The sequence below is a fragment of the Somniosus microcephalus genome, chromosome 20 (genome assembly GCF_052327205.1).
Source record: "Somniosus microcephalus isolate GS21.2 chromosome 20, FLI_Smic_1.0, whole genome shotgun sequence".
In the NCBI taxonomy this organism is placed as follows: domain Eukaryota; kingdom Metazoa; phylum Chordata; class Chondrichthyes; order Squaliformes; family Somniosidae; genus Somniosus; species Somniosus microcephalus.
In genome coordinates, this window is record NC_141006.1 from 42,563,650 (window position 1) to 42,584,415 (window position 20,766).

Below are 20,766 nucleotides of genomic sequence, written 5' to 3' on the forward strand. Positions count from 1 at the left end.
GCTGTCCGTGCAGACAGAGCAACAATGGTTGCTGAGGTTCTCCCCAAGAATCTCGACCCCATTAACGAGTTACTGTGGGTGGCCAATCATTGCAACCTTGCCAGTGTTGCTCGCATCCAAGAAAAAAAAGTTAAAAAAAGAGTTCCTTTTAGCATAAGTTTCTTCTGGCTAAAGTTCTAATAATCATTTTTGTTCAGTGTTTTTTTTTTAAGAGCCCTATTCACCTATTCTGAGTTTTGTGTCATTTGCAAACATTGAAATTATGCCCTGTATACCCATGTCCAGATGATTAATTAATATATATAATAGGACAGTAATTCCTCCCCAAACGCGTGAGTACGGAAGGGGTACTCACGCGTCTGGCCGGAGGAAATGCCGGTTTTCAGCATGCACAGCGCATGCGCTGAAAACCGGCATTTCCTCTCCTCTCACCCAAGAGTTGAAGAGGCTAGCGCGTGCGCTGTAGGGGGCAGCGCGTGCGTCTTGGATTTCCTCTGTTTTGGGGGATTTGCGCAGGTGTAAAGGCCTCCGGTCTTTACGCTTGTAAAAAGCACACATAAGTATTTATTTTTACAGGTAAGTGGTGTTTTAGTGCAATTTAGAATTTATTTTTCCACAGGTTTATTATTTTAAAGAATCTACAATAAGGTAAGTTTAGTTTTAGACCCTTTTTAATAAAAATGTATTTTTTTCAACAAAAAAAAATTGTTTAAATTATTTTTTTAAACTTATTTATACTTAATTTAATGATTGGGATGTTTTTTAAAATTTTATTTAAAGTTTAAGTAGTGTTTTGGGGTGCAGTACTTCTCATGAGTTTGACAGTTCTTACTCTCAAACTTATGAATGAAGTTTCCCCTCCCCTGATTGGCTGAACAGTGCTCACCTGATCCCAGCCGGCACATCGCACTAACTACGCCGCTGGGTCAGGTTAGCACAGCGCGCCGACATCAGAACCTGGCCACTGACAGGAAATCCACTGCGGGCCAGGTTTCAGATGTCGGCGCGCAGGGTGAGTGCACATCGGGGGCTTGCACGCGCGGCAAGCCCCCGACACCAAGTTCTGGGCCAATATCTCTCCAGAACTGGATACAGATTCAGCAGTAGCCTTCAAAAGAGAATTGGATAAATGCTTGAAGGAGAATAAATTGCAGGGATTTGGAGAAAGAGCGGGAGAGTGGGACTAACTGGATTGCTCTTCGAAAGAGCCGGTGCAGACTCGATGGGCCGAATGGCCTCCTTCTGTGCTGTACTATTCTATGATTCTATAACTGGCTTCGAAAGACTAAGAAGCCAGTAATAAAAATGGAAATGTTATGGATATTTTATTTCTCCAATAGTAAAACTCAATATTATTAGGAATAATTGAACTGAAGCTAAGAGATATTAAATAATAATATTTAATATTTTGCTTGAAAATGTGTTCCCTCTTACGGTTGTTCTGAGAACCGGGAAAGTCCACATATTGGCATACGTGCTAATCTAAAACAACTGGCAGGAGTTGTCACAGCCCCAAAAAAGCTGACAACTCAAGAATGGCCCTGATTATAAGCAAATGACATATGGAAACAAGTAGTTAGGTTGTAACTTAAGCTATACTTATATCCAACAGTCCTTCACTCATTAGAGGGGAGAAAAAAAACATGAAAGCAGTTTTATATTTCACAATTGATAGATTTTTAATCTAAAAAAGAAAAAAACAAAGTGATCATTTAGATTTTCGACAGGCTAACCAGCCATCACTTCTCCAAAAGTTACTTTAACGGTCACTCTCCCACATCAAACACCCCTGCTCAGACACAGAGGCATGCTAAGCCCTTCAGATCCAGTTCATAGACCCCATCCAACTGCCCAGCTTTTTACAGAAGCACCCTTGCCTCCTCCAACCTTCTCAGTTTGTACTGGCACTCCCCCTTTCTCCCCACCCCCACCCGCCAAAATCAGCTTCATACTCTTTCCCCAATGCTTCCCCTCCGATCCAGTTCATGCTTGTACTTTCCCTCAACCCCACAGTTAATTCTGGTACTCGTCCTCCCCACGTGACATTATTCCTCAGACTTTTTTCCCAGACACTAGTCCCTCTTGAACAAGCTAATGACCTCCCCTCCTGCACCATCCTTGATACTCTTTGCTGGATCCAATGTGTCGCCCAGAGCAGCAACCTCAACTACCTCATTCACTAGTTCCAGTCAACTGTCTCATCCAGCTTGCTTCTCAGCGGTTAACTTCTCGGACCCTCACCCCATCCTGCTCACCTCTTCCACTGTTCCCCCTTCTAAGTCTGCCAGCAGTTCATCAATCACCACCCGCTCTGTACCGCCATCCAGATTATTTGCTTCCTTACCAACAAGCCTCTCGATATCCTGGCACTCTCAGAAACCAGGCTTGCAGGTGGTGAATCCTTCCTCATCACTGAAGCCTCCTTGCTTGGCTATACATTCCATTACTTGCCTTGTGTGATAAAAATGCTAACTTCCGGGAAGTTATGTCATCACTTCCTGTGAACTATGAACTATGAACTGTGTACATACCTCACTTCCTGTCATATGTCACTTCCTGTTGGACTGGTATAAATACTGGTCTGTTCAGTATTGTAAGAGGCTTCTACCAGAGGCATGGTAAAGACCTCTCTTGTATATAGTGTGTTTATAAGTTACTTAAAGCTTACTTTAAAGTTACTTGATGGTAAGTCTCCTTTTTCTTACATCAATTTAAGTAACTTAGTATTTACACTGACAAATACTAGACCTTCAGACAAACTCGGAAGTTAAGGATCCAGGGAACCACCCATCATGGAGAAAATCCTTAGACCTATTCGTCTGGACTTGGACCCGAATACACCAGCAGCTGGCAGGGTATGGAAGCATTGGTATCGTACTTTTGAGAATTTTCTGGATGAATGTAAAGTGGATGCTCCTGCTAAATTGAAGATACTTGTCAATTATGTGACCCCAAAAGTGTTCGAATATGTTGATGACTGGGATAATTACGAAGAGGTGATTCGGGCACTTAAGAAACTGTATGCGAAGACCCCAAATGAGGTCTATGCTAGACATCTACTGGCCACAGCCCGACAAGGGCCAGGGGAATCAATTGACGAATTCCTGCAAGAACTTCGCAGGCTCAGCGTAGATTGTAACTTTCAGGCAGCCTCAGCTGAGCTGTACCGCCAAGAAATGATTCGTGATGCTTTCATCTGCGGGATTGCCTCTCCATTTATACGCCAGCGTCTACTAGAAAGTAAAACACTTGAGCTACAAAAAGCTTTTGACCTAGCTTGTTCACTGGATTTGGCAAAGAGAAATGCAGACCTCTATCAGCTGCCCAGATCTCGATCTGCTGCTGTAGCTGCAACCAGACAATTCAAGCGGTCTCAGGTGAACCCTATCATGGGGGAATCTAATTCTGATAATTCTGATGAAGAAGAGGAGGACGACCCCACTTTAGCAGCCTCTTGGCAATCTAGGAAGGAATGCTTCTTTTGTGGAGATGCTTTTCACCCTAGGAAAACCTGCCCTGCTCGCAATGCAATCTGCAGTTATTGCGGGAAAAAAGGACACTTTGCTAAAGTTTGCCTATCAAGGGCCTCTACGAGGGCCAATCCAGCTAAGACCTACCGAACTGCCCCAATTAGGGCCTATCAAGATGCTCCAGCTAGGACCTATCAAGCTTCCTCTCGAGCTCTCTCCCGAAGAAGCACACCGAGAGTTTTAGCCACTCTCTGTGCAACGACACCAATTACAGCTGCTTGCCCACAGAACCTGTCTCAGGCAGCCACAAAAATTTCAATTAAAGGGCATACCTTAGATGCCTTAATTGACTCAGGAAGTACTGATAGTTTCATTAAGGAACAGATTGTTGCGAAATTGAAACTACATGTCTTCCCATCGGACCAGGCAATTGCGATGGCCCAGTCATCACTTAATACCAGAATCTCCAGCTTTTGTGTTGTTGATATGACACTTCATGGTCGTATGTATCCCTCCACCCGACTTTCGGTGCTCAAGGACTTATGTAGTGATCTCCTCTTAGGGCTGGACTTCCAAAAACAGCATAAGAAACTCACCATTGAGTTTGGTGGATCCAAACCCGGACTTACTATTTCTAATATACCATCTAAATTACCATTTTGTGCATTATCAGCAGCTTCACTTGATGAACCCTCATTATTTGCCAGTATTCCGCCTCAATGCCAACCGATAATAACGAAATCGCGGCGCTTTAATCAGGAAGACCAATCTTTTATTGCGGCTGAAATCTCTCGACTTCTAGCAGAGGATATCATTGAACCATGTTCGTCGCCCTGGCGGGCTCAAGTCGTCATTGTCAAGAACCCTCTAAAACCTCACAAACAGCGACTATGCATCGATTATTCGCAAACCATCAATCAATATACCGACTTGGACGCCTACCCATTGCCACGCATTGATGATATGGTTAATAAACTGGCCGAATACAAAGTGTTCTCAACTTACGATTTAAAAAGTGCCTATCATCAGTTACCCTTGAAGGTCTCAGATAAGCAGTACACAGCCTTTGAGGCTAATGGACGGCTGTACCAATTTCGTCGCCTCCCATTCGGGGTTACTAATGGAGTGGCTGTCTTTCAACGGGCAATGGATGGCCTGGTTAAGCAGGAAAACCTAAGGGACACTTTTCCCTATCTTGATAACATTACCATTGCAGGTCACGATCAACAGGAACACGACTCCAACCTCCAAAAATTTCGGGATGCCCTCCATCGCCGTAATTTGACCCTGAATGAATCCAAATCTGTTGAGTCGCAACCGACCATCAACATCCTTGGCTACTGCGTAGGCAATGGTATCATTAAGCCAGACCCAGAAAGACTTCGCCCGCTCCAAGAGCTCCCGTCACCTAAGAATCCGGCTTCTTTACGTCGGGCTCTCGGTCTGTTTGCATACTACGCTAAATGGATTCCTCATTTTTCGGACAAAATCCAACCCTTGCTGCATGCTAGATCATTTCCACTGGGAACAGCGGCTGTTGCAGCCTTTAACCTTCTCAAAAAACAGTTGGAGAAAGCGGCTCTTCACTCCATCGATGAGAATCTCCCTTTCGTGGTTGAATGTGATGCCTCGGAGGTGGCGATCTCGGCTACTCTGAATCAGGAAGGTCGTCCTGTAGCATTTATGTCCAGGACCTTACAAGGTGCCGAGCTACATTATCCTCCGGTTGAGAAAGAAGCCACAGCCATCATAGAGGCAGTACGGAAGTGGAACCATTTTCTAGCTCGCCAGCACTTTACATTGATCACGGACCAACGATCAGTCGCCTTCATGCTCGATAATCGAAAACGAACCAAAATTAAGAATAATAAAATACAACTTTGGAGGATGGAACTGGCCTCTTTTGGTTATACCATTCTCTATCGGCCTGGCAAGGAGAATGTGGCCCCGGACACCCTCACACGGGCATTCTGCTCCACTATGTCATCCTCCACTCTCATGGATGTCCACAATGGTTTGTGTCATCCTGGCGTTACGCGCATGCTACATTTCGTACGATCACGGAATCTCCCTTTTTCCACTGGAGATGTAAAGAAAATATGCTCAGAATGCCGGCTTTGTGCGGAATTAAAACCTCAGTTCTTCCGCCCCTCAGATGGTATACTCATACATGCAACCCAACCGATGCAACGACTTAGCATCGATTTTAAGGGCCCAGTGCCCTCTTCAACTCGGAACACATATTTGCTCACCATGATCGACGAATATTCACGTTTTCCGTTTGCCTTCCCCTGCTCCAATATGCTGGCGTCCACAGTAATCTGCTGCCTTGAGCAGGTATTTTCTCTCTGTGGCATGCCGGCTTATATTCACTCAGATCGGGGTCCATCCTTTATGTCAAGGGAACTCAAGGACTACCTCTCAGAACGGGGAATTGCTACAAGCAAAACAACACCATACCATCCCATCGGAAATGGGCAGGTAGAGAGGTATAACGGTATCATCTGGAATTCCGTACGTCTCGCTTTAAGATCTCGGGGCCTACCAGACCAGCAATGGGAAACAGTGCTTCCGGATGCATTGCACTCTATACGGTCCCTGCTTTCTACAGCCACAAATACTACACCTCATGAGCGGTTCTTTGGATTCCAGCGTCGCTCATCTCATGGGACATCACTCCCGTCATGGCTAACTACTCCTGGACCTGTATTACTCCGAAGATATGTTCGGACGTCTAAAAATGACCCTCTTGTAGACGAGGTCGAACTAACCGATGCCAACCCCACCTATGCAAACATACGATATTCCGACGGCCGAGAATCTACCGTATCATTACGGGATCTGGCTCCCTGCCCACCAGGACCTAGTGGGACATCGGGTGATGGCATTTCACCAGGAAACTCTTGGGACCTATCGGGTACCCCTCTCCAGGATCCTGATCGGACACCAACTAGCTTGGTGCCGGTAGAACCCCGTGCTCAAGGTTGCGACCCTCCCAGTACCGCGCATGAAAGTACTGATCCGCCACAGACCAGCTCTGCACCTCCCTCTGAACAGAGGCAGTCCGACTTTGAACCTATTGGGGCTCGTACTCGAAGCCATGATCTCCCCGACCCTTCACAGGGCAATCCAGGCCACACAGACTCTGACCAATGGCCAACCGCATGTAAGCGGACCAGCGACCCTCTACGACGGGAATCCAAACGGGTGCGACTCTTCCTTGTTCGGCGGCTGCGGACCAAAAGGTAGACCACAGCCTCCTAATCCTGCAGGAGGGAAGAATGTGATAAAAATGCTAACTTCCGGGAAGTTATGTCATCACTTCCTGTGAACTATGAACTATGAACTGTGTACATACCTCACTTCCTGTCATATGTCACTTCCTGTTGGACTGGTATAAATACTGGTCTGTTCAGTATTGTAAGAGGCTTCTACCAGAGGCATGGTAAAGACCTCTCTTGTATATAGTGTGTTTATAAGTTACTTAAAGCTTACTTTAAAGTTACTTGATGGTAAGTCTCCTTTTTCTTACATCACCTTGCATACACTGCTGCGGTGATAACATAGCTCTTTTCATCAAGTCATATCTTGACCTCTGCCCCTATTACTCTGGCACCTTCTTCCCCTTTGAGCATCTCGCCCTCTTCCATCTATCCCACCTCTAACTCAAAAGTCTGCCAAGACCCATGCTGACATTCTTCAAGTGTCCCTCTTCTCTCCTCTCTTAGCCTCTGCCACAAGCCATTTCTCATCCTCACTGACTTCAATCTACACCTAAACTGCCCAGCCATTCTCCTTTGACTTGTCCACTCTCTTAACCTCACTCATCCTTCATATAAACTTCTCCACCCATTCCTACAACTAACCCCTTGAGTATACCATCTCTCATGCCCTATCTACTACTAAGGTTTTGGTCACTGGCATGGCTATCTGTGATCACTTCTTCATCTCTCTTACTACCCACATCCCTCTACTTCTGCCCCCTGGACCTCGAATCTCTTTGTCCCACCCCCTCCAATCTCCACCCCCCACCCCAAAACCAAGTAAAGAGCTCCTTGTTTCTAAGACCGTTATAAGAACATAAGAAATAGGAGCTGGAGTAGGCCATTTGGCCCTGTGAGCCTGCTCCACCATTCAACAAGATCATGGCTGATCTTCTACCTCAACTCCACCTTCCCGCACGATCCCCATATACCTTAATTCCCTTAGTTCCCAAAAATTTATCGACCTCTGTCTTGAATATACTCAACAATTAAGCATCCACAGCTCTCTGGGGTAGAGAATTCCAAAGATTCACAACCCTTTGAGTGAAGAAATTTCTCCTCCTCTCGGTCCTAAATGGCCGACCCCTTATTCGGAGACTGTGACCCCGTGCTCTAGATTCCCCACCCAGGGGAAACATTTTCTCAGCATTAACCCCGTCAAGCCCCTTAAGAATTTTATATGTTTCAATTAGATCACCTCTCATTCTTCTAAACTCTAGGGAATATAGGCCTAGTCTACTCAATCTCTCCTCACAGGGCAATCCCCTCATCCCAGGAACCAGTCTAGTGAACCTTCGTTGCACTCCCTCTAAGGCAAGTATGTCTTTCCTTTGGTAAGGAGACCAGAACTGTACACACTACTCCAGGTGTGGCCTCAGCAATGCCCTGTATAATTGTAAGACTTATTGGGGTAAAAATTGGGTAGCGCCCCCTCTTGGGGCGCTGCGAGCCAATATCACGGCGCTACGTGCTGCGGTACTGCAGGCCTTCCTCCCCTTATTAAAGGGGAGGGGCCCGGCGCAGCGCATCCCGGCATCCAGCTGGGCCACCAGGGATCGGGAGTGCCGGCAAACAAGCCACCTCCCCTTTAACTTTTTTAAAATTCGTTTTTATGGGATGTGGGCATCACTGATGAGGCCGGCATTTATTGCCCATCCCTAATTGCCCTTGAGAAGGTGGTGGTGAGCCGCCTTCTTGAACTGCTGCAGTCCATGTGGTGAAGGTACTCCCACAGTGTTGTTAGGTAGGGAGTTCCAGGATTTTGACCCAGCGACGATGAAGGATCGGCGATATACTTCTAAGTCAGGATGATGTGTGACTTGGAGGGGAACATGGAGGTGGTGGTGTTCCCATGCGCCTGCTGCCCTTGTCCTTCTAGGTGGAAGAGGTCACGGGTTTGGGAGGTGCTGCCCCGGCCGCAGGTAGGCCCCCCTGACCCCGGTGGCATAGCGTCCGGCGGTAAGTCGGGGGGTCGCCACCCAATATTACAGCCAGGGCGCAATTGAGGCGCTGCGCACAGTGATGACATCATTGCCGGCAGCGCTAACAGTTAGTGCCGCCGCTAACCTACTGCTGAATTCCGTGGGAGGCATTAGCGGCGCCACACCCAGGCGCTAGTTGATTGGTTCCCCATTAGCGCCAATCAACCGAATTTAGCCCTCATTTACTCTTATACTCTAATCCCTTTATAACAAAAACTAACATACCATTTGCTTTCCTAATTGCTTGCTGTACCTGCATGTTAGCTTTCTGTGATTCATGTACAGGGACACCCAGGTCCCTCTGAATGCAAACATTTCCCAGTCTCTCACCATTCAAAAAATATTCTGTTTTTTTGTTTTTCCTACTGAAGTAGATAACTTCACACTTCCCCACATTGTATTCCATTTGCCATGTTCTTGCCCACTCAGTCAACCTGTTATATCTCTCTGCAGCCTCTTTGCATCCTCCTCACAGATTACTTTCCCACCTAACTTTGTATCATCAGCAAACTTGGATACGTTACACTCAGTCCCTTCATCCAAGTCATTAATATAGATTGTAAATAGCTGAGGCCCAAGCACTGATCCTTGTGGTACCCCGCTAGTTACAGCCTGCCAACCCCAAAAAGTCCAGTTTATTCCTACTCTCTGTTTGTCTGTCCATTAACCAATCCTCAATCCATGTTAATATATTACCCCAATCCCATGAGTCCCAATTTTGTGTAATAACCTCTTGTGTGGCACCTTATCGAATGCTTTTTGAAAATCCAAATACACTACATCCACTGGTTCCCCCTTATCCATCCTACTAGTTACATCTTCAAAAAAGAAGGTTGGGCCACTTTTCCTCCAACTACCATCCTATCTTTAGTTTACCCCTTAACTTTCCAATGTCCTTAAACATGTTGCCTCCCAGCTTCATGCCTACCTCTCCCAAAACTTCCTGTTCAAATCCTTCCAGTCGGCTTCTGCCCTTTTTACCAAACCAAAATGGTGCAGTTTCCTGCACTATTAGCAGGTTGGTCAGAATTGATAATATGAATTGACTGGGGTGCAGGTTCACAGACACAATTCCTCACATCGAGGCAGTCACCTCAACTTGGTCATTATGAGAGGAGCTGGGGTGAGAGAAAGAAAAATCTCTCCTGTTTCGTACTTCTGGAATGAAAGAAAGAGCTATAATCGGGGAAGACCGTTTGCCCCTGTCAGCGAGCTGAGGGAAATGCGAGTCATCTGACCAGTGCATTATAAAGCCGAACACGGTACCCCAGGATGAACTGGATCCCAGGAGCGGTCTGACCAGTTCATTATAAAACACCTAGAAATTCAGTATCGCCACGTTTGGGGCATTATAGTCGAGCGGGCGCGAAATATAGCGCCCGGCGCAAATTATCGCCACCTTCAGCTAAATTGACCTGCTTCGCCCCAAGAGGTGCTTGGAGCGCTAAAGCAGGCGCTGCACGACTGTCCTAAGGCACTAAGCCAGAGAAGCGAGGTGCTACCACCGAGGGCGGGCGCAGCGCAGGTGCGGCCAGTTAGCGATTGCAGGCAGACGCGCTGGCGCCGGTCAGCTCTTAAAGGGGGAGGGTCAATCTTGGATTGCAGCCACACCCTGCACATTGGAGCCCTGATTCTCGGCCTGGACAGACCTGCTGCCACATTCTAACGCCTAGGACCATGGAGAGAGCCAGGGAGTGAGCGCAGCAGTTCAGTGAGGGGCCCCTGAAGGTTCTGGTTGGCGCAGTGGAGCGCAGGCAATCTATCCTGTTTCCGGAAAGTGGCAGGAGGCCGCTGCCCACCGACTACCGCAAAGCTTGGAGGGAGGTGGCTCACAGAGTGACCTCCAGCAGCATGGTGCCTAGGACCCCTGTGCAATGCAGGAGGAAGTTCAACGACCTCACTAGGGTCGTCAGGGTGAGTACCCTTTTCAGTATCCTCTTCATCCCTGCATGTGCACCTCACTTTATGGCCAAAGGGTCCTGAAAGCCCCAATGCCCAGCCCTCATCCAACACCTATGGGCCTTTCATGAAAGTCACACGCACATTCACCACTTTACACACTGTAAGGGCTATTCTACCATGGGAGGCAGTGCAGCCAAGATCAGGACTTCACACTGTAAGGGCTATTCGACCATGGGAGGCAGTGCAGACAAGATCAGGGCTTCACACTGTAAGGGCTATTCGACCATGGGAGGCAGCGCAGCCAAGATCAGGGCTTCACACTGTAAGGGCTATTCCACCATGGGAGGCAGTGCAGCCAAGATCAGGGCTTCACACTGTACTCACAGCCCGTCCTTTCTCTTGCAGGGCAAGCTGGCCCATAATAGGAGGCAGCAGCAATGGACCGGGGGAGGCCGGCCTCACCTTAAAGACCTCAGCAATCTGGAGCAGCGAGTCCAGCGCATTATGGCAGGCCGGATGATTGGCCCCATCGCCACTGGAGATGCTGACCCTGTTCTGGACAGCAATGGTAAGGTCATCACCTTTTGACCTCTCTCCTTCCACTTGTGCCTCACACCAGCATCCTTTGCCACTATCGAGCCAATACAGTGCATTGCAGCACTCATGCCTCCCTCGCTGCCGCCCTGTCCTCACGCTAAAGCAACTCTTGTACCTCCCTGCTTTCAGATGGTGAATCGCCAGGTGAGGAGGCGAGCCCTCAACCTGCCACTGTGAGTGATTCTGAAGGCGATGAGGAAGAGGAAGCCGGACCATCAGTGCCACCCTCAGCCGAGGCAGCCCATGGCCATAATGGGGACACGTCTTCCCTGGAGGGGAGCAGGGGGGAAGGGTCTGAGGAGGGTGAAGCTCCAGGGCCAGCGGGCTGCAGCAACGCGGGGGGGGGGTGGGGGTTAGGGAAGCTTGGCGGCCTTCTCCCCGGAGGGAGAGTCTGGCCTCCAGTCCTGCTGCAGCGAGCGCAGAAGAGGTGCGGCTCCTCGCTGAAATGGGCACCCAGGCGGAGCAGAGGCACACTGAGCTCATGGCTGCAGTGGCAAGGATGCCCGAATCCACTGAGTCACTGGCAAGGAGTGTCCAGGACTTTGGGGCAGCACTGGCAAGGAATCTGCAGGACTTCGGTGCAGCACAGGCGACTTCCACGCAAGTGCTTAGTGGTGCAATACAGTCAGTGGCTGGTCTGATGCAGACACAGATTGAGGCCACACGAGCACTGACTGCTGCCATCCTCGCTGCATCGGGCATGAATCGCCGGGGCCCTCGCCGCGCCGCAGAAGGCCAGCAGTCTGTGCTTCAGCAGATTGCTCCGCATGCTGCAGTGCTGCCCCGTGGGAGTGCCAGTGTGTGTCAGGATGGCAGCATTCCTGCTGCCAACACTGTCACTCCTCCACTGCAGCTACCACCACCCGTAGGACAGACTGCTGCCGCCCATGCAGAGTTGGAGCAGTCAGCAGCCGGGCCCTCCAGGCCCAGAGCTGGTCCAGGCCGTCCCCAAGGGCATCTGCCGACTCAGTTTCTGACACTCAGCAGCCTTCCCCCAGCCTTGCTGCAGCCACTGGGGTCCCATTGCGGAGGAGCTGCAGGGTGGGAAGGGGCCAATTTCACAAGCGAAGCAGATCACCCTCGAAGGGCAAAAAGTAGGAGGTGTGGCAAAATGCTGTTAATTGTTTTAGTGAAGGCCGAGGATCGTGGTCATTTTTTGTTAACTCTTTTGTTCATTGTCTCCAGGTTGTGAGAGCCAATTATGTGTCTGACTGCTTTTTTGGGGGTTTCTCTTTATTACTTTATCATGCGGGAAGGGCACACAGTTTGTTAAATAAAGAATTGTCTTTATTCAGATTGTGCATGTTTGCTCTTTGAACTATTTGTTGCCTTGACCAGCTCAGGGTTTGCGGAACCATTCCATTCATGTTCTTTCAATGGCACCAGCCATTCCCTCAGAGGGGGCCTAGAACCGACTTGCAATAAGCCGCTGACGGACGGCCCTTGCACTTTGTGCCTCCCTCCCATCTTGGTGCTCCTCCTCCTCCTCTGCTGGTGCTCCAATGTCTGCTGGCAGTGGCTGAGTCCTGAGGATTGCCAGGTTATGCAGCATGCAGCACACTACAACGAAATGGGAGACTCGCTCAGGCGAGTACTGAAGGGCTCCCCAGAATGGTCCAGACAGCGGAACCGTTGCTTTAGCACACCGATTGTGTGCTCAATGATGTTCCTGGTCGCTTGATGGCTCTCACTGTATCGTTCTTCAGCAGGGGCGCTGGGCGCACGGAGCGTGGTCATCAGCCAGGTGCACAGAGGATAGACCTTGTCCCCGAGAAGCCAGCCTCCTGGGTGAGCCGGGGCTTCGAAAAGGTCTGCCACAGAAGTCTGGCGCAGGATGAAGGCGTCGTGGCTGCTGCCTGGAAAGCGGACATTGACAGCTAGTATCAGCTGTCTGTGGTCACACACCAACTGCACGTTCAACGAATGGAACCCCTTCCGGTTGCGGTAATCCTCGGCATTCTCTTGAGGCACCCGCAAAGCCACATGCGTGCAGTCAGTGGCGCCCTGGACCATGGGGAAGCCCGCTATTCTTGCAAATCCCATTGCGTGCTCTTGCTGCTTGTCCAGGGTCATGGGGAAGGAAATGTACTGACGTCTCCTTTTGAAGAGGGCATTCATGACTTGGCGGATGCAGCAGTGCACCGCGAACTGGGAGACATTGGCAATGTCCCCAGTAGCGGATTGGAAGGAGCCGGTGGCATAGAAGTTGAGAGCCACTGTCACCTTCACTGCCACCGACAGAGACGTCCTGCTCCTCAGCTGAGGCTGCAGATCTGGCTGAAGCAGGTGGCAGAGCTCAGTGACCACCTCCCTGCTGAATCGAAGCCTCCGAATACACAGCTCCTCAGACATGTTGAGGTAGGAGAACTGCTGGCGGAATACCCTGGGAGGGTAAGGTCTCCTGTGCCGACGCCTGTTGGCCCTCCTCCGTCTGGCCATGATTGGCACTCTCTCTCGGCGTCTCTGAGCCCTCTCAATGCAATGGAGAAACCCAACGTTTCCACCCATTGCAGCCCCCATAATATGTGGCCACTCAAGGCTATGGCACTGAAAAATCAATCCAACTGCAAAGCTCTGGGCCGAAGCCAGAAGTACCTGTGCGAGCACTGACTCAATGCAGAAAGCTCTCTCCCTTTGTCTCTCTGCAAATCTCTCTCTCTCTCACAGAAGGAGTGGTCCAAAAATGGCTACCACTAAGAAGCCAGGAAGAGCCCCCTTTAAATAGTGTCCCCCAGCCCCACAGCGACTGGGAACCGTTCCAGTCAAGCAGTCACTGGGAGCACCAGGCGAACAGAAGGGGGGCGCCACTGAATTTCCGGTTCGGGGCGCCCCAAGGGCGTTGCACCATGGAATGACGTCAGGATCTGCACGCGCAGCTGAGCGGGCGTTGTGGTTTTGCGCCGCCGCTAAATGTCCGCTCAATGTCGCAAGAGGCGCAGGTCTCGCCGCGCCCGGGCGCTAGCCGCTTCGCGCCCCACTTATTGCCCTCTTAAGGCGCTAATGGCTGGTGCTAACAACTGAATTTCTCCCCCATGGAGACCTACAAGAGAGGAGAGAATATAGGTTTAAAAATGTGAATAATATTCTGATGGTTACAATATTTTTTCCACCTTTGGTTTTCTTCATTGGGAGTGTTACGGTTCACTAGTACTGGTTGCAAAACCAATTCAGATAGTGTTCTGAAATATATGTATTAGTCCTATTTCTACTGACTCTGTGAACACTTGTCTCTCTATATCTATAACTCCATTGGCTTTTTAAATATTGCTGAGTTTTTCCAGCTGTGGTTTGTTGCAATCCCACCATAAAAGACCGAGGGTATCAATAGATTATACTTTGCATATTCAGCAGTACAGTGTGACGTTGGTAAATATCATTGATTGAAAATAAACGTAATTCTTAGTTTTTTTGTAGAAAATGACTGAAACCTGAATTCGCCACCAGGAGGCACCAAAGAGCTGATTTGTTTTGAAGCTCTGACGAATTTCCAAGACACTGATAAGACGTTCAAGGGGCAGGCAATCATAAAGTTAATAACACAAAATATATTACATTTCATTACCATTCTTATCGTCTTACCCTTAATTTCTATCAGCACAAACTAATATCTGATGTGCTACTATTTGTACAGTATCTGAAGTTCTTTTTATCTGCATGCAAGATGTGCAGTGCCAAATAGTTCAGAGAAAACCACACCGGGGATTCTGTTTACTAGCACATGGGGGCGCTTTAAACTCTTCAGAATTCAAAAAGAACAGATTTCTATGAAGTCTCAGAAACGGGTGAATGTGAAACCAACAGCAGAATGGTACATTTTGAACTACATTGTATAATGTGATCCTTATAAAACAGCGTATGAACAGTACCATAGGAGATCAGGTAGTTTAACCTTGGTGTGATAGCATGTGTTTCATGTCCATCATGTCACACATCTTGCGTCACACTTTGGTGACATACTTTTTGATTGGCTGAAATAAAAAATCACAACTCTGTAACTATCAGAACTCGAGAATCTACCAATCAAAATAGACAACTTAATTATTGTTTATCTAAAGATTTACGTATTAGCTATTTCACAATACTAACCCTCAAGATATTTCCTCTTGTAATCCATGCCCAACACCTCCCCCTCCCCAGTATTGTTAATCTCCATAACTCTACAACCTTCTCTCACTCTGTCAAACCCCAGGATCTCTCCCTCTACAGTTCCCCCAAATCCCAGCATTCCCTCTACACTGCTGTTGAAACAAAGATATTCTCCCTCTCCAGTGCCAGCAAAACGCAAGATCTCCTTCGTCCCCAGTACTATCCTATCTACAACTCCCCATGAGCAGCACCACAGCAGATCTGCTAGCAACATATTAAAAGCACTTGCTCATTACACAAAGATGACGTACTGCCGATCTCACATTACAGGTGCAAAACAATCTTAAGATGTGCGCTTCTCATCTGGAACTTGACACTGACGAGCTTTTTACAATTTACAAAGTCCCCTGACCTAAACAAGAATTAAACTCAATGTCCTAAGGATCTGATTACTTAAAAAATTAGACTTTGTGGCCTATCCTCTGACTGTGGTACACTATTACTCCTTATCCTTCTCCAACTCTCTGCAGCTTTTGACATGGTTGACCACCTCATCCTCCTCCACGCCTCTCCTCCATTGTTTAGCTGAGTGGGATGGCTCTCGCCTGGTTGCACTCTTACCTATCCAGTTATAGTCAGAGAATCTCCAGCAATTACTTCCATTTCTCGCTATCCCTAGAGTCTCTCAAGGATCCATCCTTGTTCTCCTATTTTTCATCTACATGCTGCCCCTCGGTGACATAATTTGAAGACATGGCATCCGGTTCCACATGTACGCTGATGACACCCAGCTCTACTTCACCAGCACCTCTCTCAACCCCTCCACTGCTTCTGTGTTGTCAGATTGCTTGTTCTACATCCAGTCTTGGATGAGCCACAATTTCCTCCAGTTAAAATACTGGGAAGATCAAAGCTTGGGTCTTCGGCCCATTCCTCCGCTTCTATCCTCCTCCCTGGCCACTATCTCAGGTTGAACCAGACTGCTCACAAACCTCGGCATCTTATTTAGCCCTGAGCTGAGCTTCCAACCACATATCCTCTGGATCCCCAAGACCGCCTACTTCCACCTCTGTAACATGGCCAATTTCCACCCCTGCCTCAGCTTATCTGCTGCTGCAGCTCTCATCCAAGCTTCTGTTACCTCCAGACCCGACTATTCCAAAGCTCTCCTGGCTGCCTTTCCTTCTTCCACCCTCCATAAACTTGAGCTCCTCCAAAACTCTGCTGCCCGTTTTCTAACCCACACCAGCTTCCTCTCACCCATCACCCCTGTGCACGCATTGGCTCCCGTTCCACCAAGCCACAATTTATTGAATTCTCATCCTCGTGTTCAAATCCCTCCATGGCCTCACCCCCTCCTTATCTTTGTAACCTCCTCCAGCCCTACAACTCTCCAAGACCTCTGACTTGGTCCTCCAACTCTGGACTCTTGTGCAGCTCCACTCCCTTTGCCCCAGTATTGACGGCTGTGCCTTCAGCTGCCTAGGCCCCAAGCTCTGGAATTCACTCCCTAAGCCTCTCTCTTTCCCTACCTCTCTCTCCTCCTTTTAAGACCCTTCCCAAAACTTACCTCTTTGACCGAGCCTTTAGTCACCTGTCCTAATGTCTCCAACTTTGGCTTGATGTCAATTTTTGTCTCATTACCCACCTGTGAAGCGCCTTGGAGCGTTTTCCTACATTAAGGGCGCTATATAAATACAAGTTGTTGTAAAAGGGGTGGAACTCGATCTTGCCATTACATGCACACTCTTGTCCTTATTAAATAGCATATCATCTGACTTATCATCAACAACAACAACAACTTGTATTTATATAGCTCCTTTAACGTAGTAAAACATCCCAAGGCGCTGCACAGGAGTATTAGAAGACAAAAAAATCATATCAGGAACAAAGCCGTGAGAAAGCTGCTGGTAATATTATGAAACATGTTATGGCTGGTGTAGTGTATGTACTTTGCAGAAGGAACTATATTCTGCAGCCCCTGTATACTGCAGTACCAGTAGTGACCACCCCGTATATAAGCCTGTGTAGTAACTTTTGCATAGTAGTTCCAGTTTGTCTCCACTCAGTAAAGATCTGTTATAACCAACTCCTGCAGTCCGTGTCTCAATTACACACGGACATAATACTGGCGACGAGCAGATCCGAACTTACCTACAGTCTGCACGACCTCGTGGGGATCCATCCCTGAAGCGAAGTTGTCAGAGGTCGAGGCCAGAAGGAAGAAAGAAAAAAAATAAAAAAAAATAAAACAAACAGAAGAAACGGGCGTCGACCGTGGGCAACCGCCTCTGATTCATCGGAGTTGAAGATTTGCAGGAGAGGCTGTCGAGAGCGGGGCTTGGTTATCCTGTCGATGGTGTTCCAGCTAATCGGGCTGGTGGCAGATAGTACACTGATCCTTCCTGGGCTGCGGCAGGCTAGAGCTCGATCGGGTGGCTTTTCAACGGGGCCGAGCAGCGTTGTCGGGAAGAGGAGAGAGAGAGGGTAGAGCACACAGGGCGCGGCCGGTGCTACGAAGCCGAGCAGCGTACAGACCCGAGAAGAGGGAGGAAAGTGTCCCACAGGGTTGCTCTGACGACGAGGAAATAAAAGAAATGAGAAGCGCAGAAAGCCGCGAGGAGCTGCAGTTTGCCACGGGAACCGCGGAGAGCGGCGTTAGCAGCAGCGCGGGGGGAAGTGCACGAAGACCATAGGGCGTCGCCATCAAGGCATAAAACGCCAGCAACAGCGCTAGCAGCAGCGGGGAAGACGGAAAGCGCGGGAGGCGCCATTTTGTTAAATCGGGGAAGAAGGCAAAGCGCGGGAGGCGCCATCTTAGATTTCCAAGATGCCGAAGACTGGCAATATCACTGCCTTCGATAATGCAATAGAAGACGAGACCACGTATGTGGAAACAGTCGAAGTATATTGCGAGGCAAACGAAGTAGCCGATGAGAAAAAGGCATCGGTACTACTAAACTTAATGGGCGCAAGAACGTACGGCCTATTGCGGAACCTGATTACTCCAGCCAAACCGATGGCGAAGAGTTTTAACAAAATTGTTGAGATCCTACAGAAACACCTAAATCCTACACCGCCGCTGATAGCAGAAAGATTTAAATTCCACAGGAGAAATCAGCATAAAGATGAGAGCAATGCTGATTACCTTACGGAACTACGCAAGCTATCAAAGCACTGCCGGTTCGGAGCAGGACTGGCAGATACCCTATGGGACAAATTTGGCTGTGGACTCCTGAGTGAAGGAACCCAGAAGAGGTTACTCTCAGAGAAAGAGCTGATGCTAGATAAGGCTTTCAGCGTGGCAGTATCGTACGAAGCAGCAGCAAGGGGAGCTGCGGAAATACAGCAAAAGCCACAGGAATACGGCACCCATGAAATGACACGGGGATTTGAAAAATGTTATCGCTGCGGCAGAACAACCCATGACCAGAAGGACTGCTGGTCCAAGGACAAAATATGCAGGCAATGCGGAAAGATGGGACACATTGCACGAGTTTGCAGGTCTGGGAAGAAGACTAACGACAACAAAAAGGCTACTAAGGAACAGTACAGGGAAGTACAAAAGATGACGGACAGTAGTTCCGAAGACCAGATGAGCGATAGTGAATCCGGGAACAAGAGACTAAGCTGTCTCAAACTTCACAACGTAATCGCAAAAAAGGATCACTGAACCATTTGGGTCACCCTCACGATAGCAGGGTCCCAAGTCAAAATGGAATTGGATACAGGATCAGCCCTGACCGTCATGAATCGACGAGACTACGAGCGGCTATTCTCACACATACCCTTGAAAGAGACATCCATTGTCTTGAAGACGTATACGGGGCAAAAAGTATACCCCAGAGGGAAAATAAGGGTGCCTGTCGAATACAACGGCAAGCAAATACAGAAATTGTATCTGTACATACTGCAAGATGGTGGACCACCGTTATTGGGACGTGAATGGATCAGAAAGATAAGTTTAGACTGGCACTCCATTCAGGCACTGACGGTGGCTGGTAAAAAGGATGACGACGTCACACCTTGGACGATTGTCAAAAATCTTAGCTAACGCCAAAGAGGTATTTCAACAAGAACTGGGAACTCTTAAAGGCGTAACCGCCTCGATAAAAATAGAAGAGAATGCAATTCCCAAGTTTTTCAAAGCAAGACTGGTACCATATGCAATTCGCCCAGCCGTCGAGGCAGAGCTGGAGAATCTGGAGAATGCAGGCATGTTATCTAAGGTAGACTGGAGCGAGTGGGCAACACCCATCATTCCTGTCATGAAGAAAACATTAAACAATAAGTCTGAGGAGCCAAGGAAGGTTCGCATCTGTGGGGACTTCAAGGTGACGGTGAACCCAGTCCTTCACACAGTACAATATCCTCTCCCGAGGATAGAAGATATTTTCGCCTCACTATCTGGAGGGAAGCGTTTTACAAAAATTGACCTAGCACAAGCATATTTGCAGATGGAGGTTGAAGAATCCTCTAGGAAGTATCTCACGATAAACACTCACAAAGGTCTTTACCAGTATAATCGACTGGTATTCGGAGTAGCATCAGCTCTGGCGATATGGCAAAGAGCGATGGAACAAGTCCTGCAAGGGATTCCGGGGACTCAGTGTTACTTGGACGACATCCTAGTGACAGGTGAAGATGACAGTGAACACCTTGCCAACCTAGAGCAGGTGCTCACTAGACTAAGAGAACATGGGCTACGAGCCAATCGCCCCAAGTGCGAGTTTTTTAAGAAACAGATATCGTATTGTGGCCACGTGATTGATGAAGAGGGGTTACATAAGTCCCCTGACAAAATTGAAGCGGTAGTTAAGGCTCCAGCGCCTGAAAATGTGTCGCAACTGAGGTCATTCCTCGGATTGGTGAATTACTACCATAAGTTTTTGCCGAATTTGTCCACAATTCTGCACCCACTGAACGCCCTACTACAAACTGGAGTAGCATGGAAATGGAGCGATGAATGTAAGCGGGCCTTTCAGAAGAGTAAAGACCTAATCACTTCAAGAGAAGTATTGGCTCACTACAACCCATCACTACCGATAAGACTGGCATGTGATGCGTCTCCCTACGGCATTGGAGCGGTACTGTCACATAAATTCCTTGATGGTTCAGAGAGGCCGATAGCTTTTGCGTCACGCTCGTTAACTTCAGCCGAGCGTAACTATGCCCAGATTGACAGAGAGGCCCTCAGCCTGGTGTGGGGGGTGAAGAAGTTTAATCACTACCTGCACGGTCAGAAATTTACTCTACTAACTGATCATCAACCTCTTGTCTCCATTTTCAACCCTCAGAAGGGCGTCCCGATAATGACAGCACAACGGCTACAGAGGTGGTCCCTTTTCCTAGGGGCACACCAATATGACATCGAGTACAAAGGAACTAAACAGCATGGGAATGCTGATGGATTGTCGCGCCTACCGTTGCCGATGGTGGAAGAAGCACCTGAAGTGGATCCAGTGG